Source organism: Sapajus apella, unplaced genomic scaffold (assembly GCF_009761245.1).
Source record: "Sapajus apella isolate SASKATOON/1434 unplaced genomic scaffold, GSC_monkey_1.0 scaffold110, whole genome shotgun sequence".
Taxonomy (NCBI): domain Eukaryota; kingdom Metazoa; phylum Chordata; class Mammalia; order Primates; family Cebidae; genus Sapajus; species Sapajus apella.
The window spans coordinates 190,058-202,097 of NW_022437050.1; the positions used below are offsets into that span (position 1 = coordinate 190,058).

Below are 12,040 nucleotides of genomic sequence, written 5' to 3' on the forward strand. Positions count from 1 at the left end.
GAGTTCCGTTAGGTTTGGTTTCCTGGAAAATGGGGAGGGTAATAATTCTTTTCTTTACGGATGAGTTGAGCTTAGTCTTGGTAAGTACCTGGCATATTGAAAGCACTCAATAAGTATAGCAGTGAAGACTGCCTTGAATACTGCTACTATTACAACTGCCAGTGCTGCTGTTACCACCAGTACCACTGCTACCAAGATGATAGACTATGTGCTGTTTGGGCATTGAGACTTTCCCTACTGCTCTTTCCAGTGCCAGCTGAATGATGGGCTCCACATGGTTCCTGAACGTGCTAAAATTGTGGGCAACGTTCCTGTATTTTCCTTGGTGAGGGTCCATAGCTGTCATCATGGTCTTAAAGGGATCAGGTCTAAAGCTTCCTAAGCATTCATCACTCTGCCATCTGGACCACCATCTACTTAGTGCTTTTCTTTGCATCAATTAGCTTTCGATATCTCAATTCTTTTAAAGGAAGCTTTCTATCACTATTTTAAAACTTGCATCATTTGCTACAAATTTCATGGTGGAGAAAATAAGATGAAAACAAAACAATGTTTGCACCTCTGGATAGCTCCAGACTGTGGTGTGAATGAGGCCTACTCCTTCTTTCTCAAAAAGGGGGATTAGCAGTGCTTGAGAGATGCTGAAGACATTCTGGCTCTAAACTGAGAGGCATTCCTCTTCGAGAAATCTACAGGATTGAAAGAGAAGTGAATAGGGAGCCAGTCTGTCACTGGAGAGACCATGCCCTGGCACACGCAGCAGGTGCTGAATGGATATTTGCTCCGTGATGGACTGACTGAATATGTGACTCCCAGTTTCTTGTGCTTTCTCTAGCTGTCATTTCAATCTTGCACACCACCCAAATCCATGGTGAATTTCACCTGCTGTGTAGATGCAGCCCTGGGAAACCACGTGTAGGAGGCATTTCTATTATTCTTTTTTTTCCCAGGGTGGGGCGGTGAGGGGAGGACGGATAAATCGAGGAACAGATGTTGCCGCAAGCCCACCCCATGTCACTTAGGCTTTAAGTGCCCAAGGGTGATTTAGAGGGACTGAGAAGTGCCAGATCAAAGGCTCATGGTGAGCAGTATCTACACAGGGAGAAACACTTCTTGGCTGGACATGGCCCCAGCCAGTCATTCTTAAGGTGCCATTCAACGAATCTGAACAGTAAACAGTGAACCATGGAGGTCTCAACTCTCTGTGAACCTCCACTCGTCACAACCTCAGGGCATGTCTGTAGAATAGTTGCTACCACTTAACAAGCTCTGACTCTGTGCCAGGTAATGGGCTAAGCGCTTAACTGCTATTGGGCCAGTTACTCATTCAACAGCCGCCACTGTTCCCAGGGCAGCCCCTCATGACCCTGTTCTAGAAGGCACAGTTCATACTGTCATTTACAACAATTCTTGATGACTGTGTCCAACCCGCATCACAGGCCTGGGGGCCATGATTCTTATACAAGCAGGAACAGAAACTGAAATTTGACAGGTAAGTTCCCCGAGGCTACAGAGCTAGTGGGTAATAGAGTTAGAATTTAAATCCAGGCAGCTGTAACAGAGGCTCTTAATCATCACAATGCAGCTCACAGGAAAACAAAATATACATACTTACGCGTGTGGATATATATACATACATATATATATTTAATTTTTTTTGTTTATTCACTGTCAAGGCTCAAGGCTCGTTATAGAAGGGACTGGGAGGGAGGGTGTGCACTGGAATGTCAACAGTGCTTATCTTTCAGTGTGGGGGAATTACGGGTGAATTTTCCTTCTCTGTGCTTTTCGGTGTTTTCCAAAATTTTCTCCATGAACACAAATTCCTTCTGTAACTGGGGAAAATCCAGTGAATATTATCTAAAAGCTAAAGACAGGCCATTTAGCAGTGGCTAAATGGAATATAGGAATGCAGTGGCTCATTCCTGTAATCCTAGGACTTGGGAAGGCTGAAGCAGGAGAATCGCTCAAGCCCAGGAGTTTGAGACCAACCCAGGCAACATAGACCTTGTCTCACACACACACACACACACACACACACACACACACACACACAGAAAAGAAAAGAAAAAGAAAAAGAAGAAATAAAAGCTAAAAATAAAACAAGCCAAAAGGTTAAAAAAAAAAAAAACCAGGTGTGGTGGTTCCAAACCTGTGGTCCCAGCTATGCAGGAGGCTGAGGTGGGAGGACCACTTAAGCCCAGGAGGTGTAGGTTGAAGTGATCTGTGATTGCACCATTGCATTCCAGCCTGGGGAACAGAGTGAGACTTTGTCTCAAAAAAAAAAAAAAAAAAAAAAAAGGTAAAATAAAAGCTGAAAAACAAGCCAAAAGCCGCTGTGCGTATTGGGTCCTTATGTGCCACCAACTTTCTTAGATCCTATTTCATTTAATCCCACCCAACAGCTCCCTGAGCAGGGTGGGATTATCCTTATTTTGCAGATGAAGAAATGGGTAGATGGTAGCACCAGTGCAAGGTATCTTACGGGCGAGAGGAAGTGAGGTTTAAAATGAAATCAGATGGATGGCAGCACCACTCAGACAGATGGCAGCATCAGTCTGAGGTCCCTGAGTAAGAGACTTTTTAAATGAAATCTTTTGCTATTAACCCAGGCAGCTCCCTTATTAGTTCCTGATGTGCCCGTGGCCCCCTTTTGCTATCTCCTTATTATGAGGCGTAAGTGGGGGGAACTTTTCATTCTTTGCATACTCTTTTTTTTGAGACAGGGTCTCACTCTGTTGCCCAGGCTGGAGCGCAATGGCATGATCTCGGCTCCCTGCAACTTCTACCTTCCAGGTTTAAGCAATTCTCCTGCTTCAGCCTCTCAAGTAGCTGGGGCTAGTTTTTTATGTTTTGGTAGAGACAGGGTTTTATCATGTTGGCCAGGCTGGTCTTGAACTCCTGACCTCTAGTGATCCACCTGCCTCGGCCTCCCAAAGTGCTGTCTTTACATATTCTTAAATCCATTGGCCTTCACTCAATACTAGCTGAAGAAATGAGGCAATGAGAGGGCTTGGAGACTACAGCGTGGCATGGGGACTGAAATATCATTTATCTGGTCCACAAAATGCCAGCCACAGGCTGGGTGGCTTCTAACATCCCTCTGGGCCCTGACATTCTGGAACTCTGGGATTATAAATTTGATGTGATTTATTTCACAGCGTCAAACAAGCCAATGACCTCAGGGGAGTCAGTTGGTGGGGAAACTCTTTTGATCCTCTTGTAAATGGAGTGGAACTCCTTTTCAGTGTGGCTCTTATTAGGGGCATTTGGCTACGCTGTCAGCAAAACCACATCTCCTCAGCTGAAACAATTTGGCCCAGTAAAAACTGGAAAGATTTACAAGAGTTGCTCATTGTTTCAGCACCAGCTTTGTAAAAGAGGTTTCCTTGGATTTGGAAATTCCCTTCAAGGTTTTTCCATTTTTGTTTTCCACTTAACCCTAGAATGAAATCATAACCTTGTCCGATGAATACAATATTTTTGGGCCAATAGAGCCATGTTAAGTTTTAAAACAATTGCTGAAAACAGTAATAACCACCAGAGCCACGTTTTGCAACTCCATTCCCAAACGAGTTATTAAGGTACCACATTTACAAACATTCTCTCTTGCAATTCTCCAACAGCCCTGCTACTATGTATTTCATTTTGCAGATGAGGAAATTAAGGCTTAAGAGGCTAACAAGGTCACATGCCTAGGATGTGGTGGACTGTAATTAAAATCCAATTTTGAAGCGTAAGTTTTTACTCATTTAATAATAAGAAAGAGGAGCATTAATTCATTTCTGTAAACACTAGGCAATTTCTCCCTTAACTGGGAACACTGAATTGTCAAAACACCTTTTCTGAAACGAAAATGTGGCATTTATCCCTTTTGACCTTGGATTACAATTGCTTAGGTCTATCACTCATCTCCTCTGGTTAGACTGTGAACAACTAGAAAAGAGAGTTCATGTCTGATGCCTCTCTCTTCCTCAAGGCCTGCCTAGCACAGTGCCTGATGTGTGACAGGCACTCAGCCAACAGGTGTTGCATGAATAATAGTGATGAAAATAAAAAAACCAAAATGTGTTAGCCTCCGGCTATGCAAAATGAGGTTCATGGATAAGCAGCACCTGAGTGGTGGTTAGAAATGCAGAATCTCTGATCCAGTGCATCAGAATCTGCTTTTTTTTTTTTTTTTTTTAAAAAAAAAGAGCTGGGGTCTTGCTATATTGCCCAGGCTGGCTCTGAACTTGCTATGCTGCCCAGGCTGGCCTTGATTGCTGGGTTCAAGCAATCCTCCTGCTTCAGCCTCCTGAGTAGTTGGAACTACAGGCAGGTGCCCCCATGTCCAGATCAAAATCTACTTTTTAACAAGCTTCTGAGGTGAGAAGTTTTGCCTTAGCCCACATTGCAATTTTATTTTATTTTATTTATTTATTTTTTTTGAGACAGAGTTTCACTCTTGTTACCCAGGCTGGAGTGCAATGGCATGATCTCGGCTCACCGCAACCTCCGCCTCCTGGGTTCAGGCAATTCTCCTGCCTCAGCCTCCTGAGTAGCTGGGATTACAGGCACACGCCACCATGCCCAGCTAATTTTTTGTATTTTTAGTAGAGACGGGGTTTCACCATGTTGACCAGGATGGTCTCGATCTCTTGACTTCGTGATCCACCCGCCTCGGCCTCCCAAAGTGCTGGGATTACAGGCTTGAGCCACCGCGCCCGGCTGCAATTTTATTTTTAAGAACTATTATTGTGCGTATCTTGGGATTCATGGGTGAGCAAAGGCTGGGCTGAGGGCCACCTCACTATGAGATTGACTCCCTTGGCCCCAGTCCTCCAGTGGCTCCTCTAGTGCATAGGATAAAGTTCAGACTGCTTAGGCTAGACTGTAAGACCTGTTCAACTTGTCTGCAATGGACTGATTCTTTGCAACAGCATTGACTTTTCTGGACCCTTTCCCTCCATTCATGCTGTCCACATTGGTCTGAGATGCCCTTTTTTCTCCAAGATGCCCTTTTTTGCCTAGCTTAAATTCTTTCTTCTTATAACCATTTTCCTCTGAAGTGTGAAAGCAGAAGGAAGGAATGAACAGGCCAAGAAGGACTGCTAAGATCCAGGTGACCTACACGCCTGACCTATTAATATTTTTATCTTTTTTTTTTTTTGAGACAGAGTTTCGCTCTTGTTACCCAGGTTGGAGTGCAATGGCGCGATCTCGGCTCACCGCAACCTCTGCCTCCTGGGTTTAAGCAATTCTGCCTCAGCCTCCTGAGTAGCTGGGATTACAGGCGTGTGCCACCATGCCCAGGTAATTTTCGTATTTTTAGTAGAGACGCAGTTTCACCATGTTGACCAGGATGGTCTCGATCTCTTGACCTCGTGATCCACCCGCCTCAGCCTCCCAAATATTTTTATCTTTGCAACAGGCATGAGGGCGCCTTGTGTAATGCCTAGGGTTCTGTAATTCCCAATTTACAACCGTGGAAATGGAAGCCGTGTGTGTATGGAACTCACCCAATTTGACACAGATATTAAGTGGTAGAGTTATGATTGAAACCCTAATCTTCCTGCCTCAAATTAGTTTCCATAAGACACAATATTGTCCCTAAACTCTTAGAATACTTTTGGGGTGGGGAAGGCTAGAACTAGGTACTTAGGGTTTTTTTTGTTATGGTGTGTTTTTACATTTAAAAAGTTTTTAATTAAAATTAATGTTATTTTGACAACTGGTAGAAGTAATGACGTCTTTACATATATTTTATCTTTACATATCTTTACATATATTTATGGCTATTAAAATGCAAGTATCTAGAAGCTAGGAGTTTTATGTCACTTTTAACTTGCCAATACTGGTTAAGGAGATAATTCAGCACCATGTAATTTCAGGGGTTTACAGCCCTGCTGAATCTCATCTATGGATGTCTAGGAAGTACAGAGTCCCCAGATTAAGAGTCTCTGCTCTTCTGTCTACAGATTTCCATCATAACAGTTGAACTTCTTTAAAGATTTGTCTTCCTTGTTCACAAGCTCCTTAAAACCAGGCTCAGTCTTACTTGTCTTGGTTTCTCTAGCACTCAACACAGAGCTTGTCTTATAGGGAATGTATAAAGATACTTATTGAGCACATAAACTCCTTTTCATGTGCCTAACTCAGTATTGGGTTCATAGGAGGTGCTGAATACATGGTTGTTGATTGCTGATTCCCTTGCCTGTATTTGATTCCTTTCTCTTCTTTGCTTACCTAAATGACATCCATGTGTCAACACCAGCTCAGTTCCCATCTCCTCCCGAAACCCTTCCTGACTGCTCCAGACCCCTTCTTTTTTATTTACCATCAAAGAGAGTCCATAGTACATGAGTTCATATAAAATGCCATTGTTAGGGGGTGTGCCTCTTGTCTCTTTGGAAACTGTAAAAGCTCCTTAAAGATGAGGCCTGCGTCTTGTCCTTCTAGCACAGGCCTGGGTATGCAGCCAGTGCCCATTCATTACCACTAATTAATGGATCGACCCATTCCAACTTCCAGTAGGGGAGCTACCTTTTGATGGAAGCCCAGAGTTGAAAGCAGATGGGATGAAATGGGTGCTGCAGCACTAAGGGGTCCATCTTTGAGGCCAGACTGAGTTTATTCCATGCTTTGACCTCACTGGAAATAGCAGTGTCCCTGAAGAACACTTTTAGGAACTGAGCATTGGTGGGACTTAACGTGAAGAAGCTGTGAAACTTTATAAAGGGTCCTAAAAGAAGATATTTATAAATGGAGATACATATTGCTTTTGTATAGGAAGTCTCTGTCCAAGATAACTTCAGTTCTCCCCAAATTAATCTGAAAATCCAAAAGGGTCTAATTAAAATCCCAACAGATTTTTGTTTTTACTGTTGTTGTGTGGAGAGCCAAATAATCCAAAACCAAATTTATGGAAGAATATGGAATTTATAAGAATAACCATGATAATCCAGATCAATGGAAATAAAGAGGAATGGTAAGAGTGGGTATGAGGAAAATGGATAAATTCAGCTCTCTAAATATTAAAACCTGTCATAGAATCACACTAATTAAAAAAAATCCTAGGGCAGGAAGTACAGAAAAAGGCAGAAGAAAGATGAATGAAATTATGTAATTTAGAAAGAGAACCAAATATCCATGAGAATTTTATATGCCATGTCAATGCTTCTGGGAAAACATAGACTGTAAGTGGAGTTGGGGCAACAGGATAGCTATTTAAGGAAGAAATAAGGATGCATCTCTCCTTTATTGCTTACAGTAAAATAAACTCAGACAGATCCAATACTTTAAATATAGAAAAATTGTTAAAGTTTAGATGAGGATATAGGTACATACTTTTATAAGTGTGAAATAGGAAAGACCATTTTAAGCACAGCTAAAAGTCCAGGATCTGTAAATAAATGTATTGATGAATTTGTCTACACATTTTTTATAAGGCTGCAAACTTCAAAAACAAAAGAATTGAGAGAAGTATGTGTAATTCAAATGACAGTAAAAGAAATGATATTTCTCCCTTCCCCTCCCCTCCCCTTTCCTCCCCTCCCCTTCCCTTCCTTTCCTTCCCTTCTCTCTCTCTCTCTCTCTCTCTCTCTCCCCCTCTCTCTTATGTCAAGGCTGGAGTGCAATGGCATGATCTCCGCTCACTGCAACCTCTGCCTCCTGGGTTCAAGCGATTCTCCTGCCTCAGCATCCCAGGTTGCTGGGATTACAGGTTCCTGCCATCATGCCTGGCTAATTTTTTGTATTTTTAGTAGAGACGGGGTTTTGCCATGTTGGCCAGACTGGTTTTGAACTCCTGACCTCAGGTGATCCACCTGCCTCGGCCTTCCAGAATGCTGGGATTACAGGTGTCAGTCACCACACCCGGCCAAGGAATGATATTTCTAATACACAAAGCTCTTTTACAAATCAGTAAGAGAAAACTCAGTAGAAAGCTAAATCTTATAAATAAGCAAATAAGAAGAGTAAGTATAATTGACACCAAAAGAATTAATGAAAAACATAACATTTCTTTTTTTTGAGACAGAGTCCCTCACCCTGTTGCCCAGATTGGAGGGCAGTGGTGTGATCTTGGCTCACTGCAGCCTTGACCTCCTAGACTCAAGTGATCCTTTCACCTCAGCTTCCAGAGTTGCTGAACTACAGGCATGTGCCACAGCACCCAGATAATTTTTGTATTTTTTTGGTGGAGATAGAATTTCACCATGTTGCCTGGGCTGGTCTTGAACTCCTGGGCTCAAGTGATCTCCTACCTTGATGGCAGATCAACGTGCTAGGATTATGGGAGTGAGCCACCATGCCTGGCTTGAAATTTCTTTATAAAATACATAATGCAAATTAAAAAGCAGCTAAATAAGGCTAGGCGCAGTGGCTCATGCCTATAATCCCTGCACTTTGGGAGGCCCAGGCGGGCAGATCACTTGAGGTCAGGAGTTCGAGACCAACCTGGCCAACGTGGCGAAACCCCATCTCTACTAAAAATACAAAAATTAGCTGGGTGTGGTGGTGCACACCTATAATCCCAGATGCTTGGGAGGCTGAGGCAGGAGAGTTGCTTGAACCCAGCAGGTGGATGTGGTAGTGAGCTAAGATTGCATCACCGCACTCCAGCTTGGGCAACAGAGTGAGACTTTGTCTCAAGAAAAAGAAAAAAGAAAAATATTTTAGGTGTATTTTTGTGGAAGATATTTTAAAAAGTGCTTATGCTCAATTTGGCAAGTGTGTTTGGAAAACAGACATTGTCATACATTCTGGGTGGAGATGTAAATTTTGGGTGGAAAACTGGTATTATCTAATAAAATTAAAATAAACATGGCTTTGGATTTAAGTATTTGACATTCAGGAATTTATCCTACAGAAGTATTCTTGAAAGAGTGCAAAGATGAAAGTATAACAAATTACAGTAATGCTTTCCCTAAATAGGAAATGATTCAAATTTTTAACAATAGGGGATTGTGAAATAAACCATGTAGCATTTACATAATGAAAAACCATACTTTTATTAAAATGGTAAGCTGTCAACAATGGAATGATGTCCATAACAGAATTAAGTAGCAAAAAAGCAAATTTCAGGAGGGAATGCTTAGAATGCTTTGGATTTCTATAAAAAAAAAACAAACCTGTGTGTGTGTGTGTGTGTGTGTATGTGTGTGTGTGTCTGTGTGTGTGTGTGTGTGTGTGTGTGTGTGTGTGTGTGTTTTGGTATATTTACAGTAAAAAAAAAAAAATCTGGAAATCTGGGTGACTATACACCAAACTGTTCATAGCTGTTATCTCTGAAATGTGTTTATGTGAAAATTTCACTTTGTATTTAAAATTCTTTTTGCAATGAACATTTTGTTTGTTTGTTTGTTTTGAAAATGATCTCCCTCTGTCATCCAGGCTGGAGTGCAGTGACGTGATCATAGCTTGCTGCAGCCTCAAACTCCTGAGCTCACGTGATTTTCCTGCCTTAGCTTTCTGAGTAGCTGGGACTAAGGGTCACCAGGCCTGGCTAATTTAAAAACTTTTTCTGTAGAGATGGGATCCCCCCTATGTTGCCCAGGCTGGTCTCAAAACCTTGAGCTCAAGTGATCCACCTGCCTCAGCCTCCCAAAATGCTGGGATTACACGCATGAGCCATTATGCCTGGCCCCAAATATTTCTTTGGTAATGAGAGAGAGACAGAGAGAGAGAGAGAGAGAGACAGAGAGACAGAGAGAGAGAGAGAGAGAGAGAGAGAGAGACAGAGAGACAGAGAGAGAGAGAAAAAAGGAAGACTGAGGAAGAGACAAAGGTTGAAACTGTAGAGATGGGAAAAGAGCCAGGAGAGGGCTAGTAGCTGGTGGACCTTCAGGCTGGGTCATGGCCTTTCTGAACTCTGGTTTCTCCATGTACAAAAAAAGGGGGTTGCATTAGCTACCAGGGCCCCTCCTGCTCTGACTCTAAGCCTTGTGTTCACCCTTTAGAAGTAAATGGAAATTAGGGAAGAAGGTGCAGATATTTCTCCAGCCAGAGTTTCTTTGAGCCTAGGACAAACAGGCCACACAACACTGGATCCTTGCTTCCAAAGCAGCAGATGAACCTGCCGGCTGGCAGACAGGCCCAGGTGTCTTGGGATGAAAGCCTTTATGGGAGAACAGGGACAATTTCCAGCCTTGGGGAATCAGAGTAAAACATCGAGATTGGGCCTCTTAGGCCATTAGGCTCTCTGCAGTCCCTTTCATCCCTCCTCTCAGCAGCTGTTCGCTGATTTCCCGGCCCTCTTCTTTCTGACTCATCCCTTTGTTCTGTCCTTTGACTGGTGGGCATAGAAACTTTTTCTGTATCCAGACTGACATGACAGGTTAAGGTTGTGTCTGGATCCCTGGATAGCTGTGTCACTTCTCACATGTCTGGCCCAATCTGCGATGCATTCCTCTCTGAAGAGGCCACATCTGGGGCTCATACCTTTCTTGACACCAGCAGCCCTCAGGGCTTCTCCAGTACAAAGTGAATGATGCTCGTACATTGTCTCTAGGGGGTCTTATCTTCTCACCAGACCCCTTTCTTGCCTTTCTGTATCTTGAAGGCCAAGCACATTGCCTGGCATCATGAATATTGTATAATGAAATGATTAGTCTTTGCTGCTGAATGTGTGCCACTCTCCAGGTTCCAGCAAGATGAACCCTTATCTTGCTTCTCTGTCTAGGTCTACTGGGATGCCATAAATGACCCCGAAATTACAGCTCCCAAAGTCTCCTTATAGTGGGGAAACCTTCCAGGTGCAACTCGGAGATATCCTGTAGAGTCTCCTGATTCCTGTCATAGGGCAGGGACGCTACCTTCATTCTGGCCTCTCCTGACTTGTGGTCTCCACTTCCCTTAGTGGCCTCCTCATTTGTACCACACCAAGGCAATGATTCCACAAGAGAAAAATCACCCATACCAAGTGCAATGGACTGACTGTCCTCCTAAAATCCATTTGTTGAAGCCGTATCCTGCAATGTGATCGTATCAGGAGGTGGGGTCTTTGAGAAGTAATTAGGTCACGAGGGTGGAGCCCTCATGAACGGGATTCATACCCTTATGAAAGAGACCCCTGACTGCCTGGAAAGTGCTGTTAAAGAAAAAAAACAAGAGAGAGAGAGAGAGAGCCCAGAGGGCTTCCTCCCCCTCTTTCTTCTATGTGAGGCCACAACAGGAAGGCATCCGTCTGCAACTCGGAAGACAGCCCTCACCAGAACCCGACCATACCAGCACCCTGCTCCTGGACTTCCAGCCTCCAAAACTGTGAGGAATAAATTTCTGTTGTTGATAAGCCACCTGGTCTATGGTACCTTGTCACAGCAGCCGGAGCTGACTCAGACACCATGCATGGGGGAGAACCATTGATTCGGGTCTCCCTGACCCCCTCTTTGTCCACTCGCATCCCTGCTCCTCTCCTTTTCCCTCTCAGTTTGCTTCAGGAGTTCCAAATTCATGTAAATGTCTTTTGTCACTTTTCTTATGTCTCTTTTCCAGCGAGCATTTTTGTCCTGTCTTCTGGCAGCTTTCGTGTCAGCCTTGTTGAGGGCAGCCAAGTAAAGAGAGTTGGGGATGGTAATGGTGGAAAATGGCTTTCATTTTCTTTCTTTTTTTCACCAGCTCTTTTCATGTAGATAAATGCTCCATTTTCAATTCGGTTTAGGTTTTGGATTAACGTCCTCAGCAGGAGGCCCCCGAGCTTTGCTCTACTTCACAGCAAGTCTGTATTGAACATCTCTTAGATGCCTGCATCTGATTCAGGAAGCACAGAGATTTCACTAATTAATCAGTCCTCAAAAGCCTATGAGGTGGGTATAATTATTATGCCCATTTTATGGATGAAACAATGACAGCTCAGCATGATTAAGGAACTTGCTCAAGATTGCACAGTGGTAGAGACAGGCTTCAATTTGAAGGCTGACCCAGAGCTACTTCCTGTCCACCACCCCAGTGCTGATTGCCGCAGACTGGAGACTTGTGATGCCCCTGGAACATTCAGTGTGGGAGTGTCTAGAAGAGGAGGTGCTGGTTACACATAGGGATGGAGAGATGTGTGGTGGGG

General features: G+C 43.4%; 1 protein-coding gene across 1 annotated transcript in view; it reads right to left on the reverse strand.

Moving 5' to 3' along the window:
* Positions 1 to 12,040, reverse strand: part of ADRA1B (adrenoceptor alpha 1B) — a 56,764-nt gene that overhangs the window by 8,456 nt on the left and 36,268 nt on the right. The gene's annotated exons all lie outside the window — the stretch shown is intronic.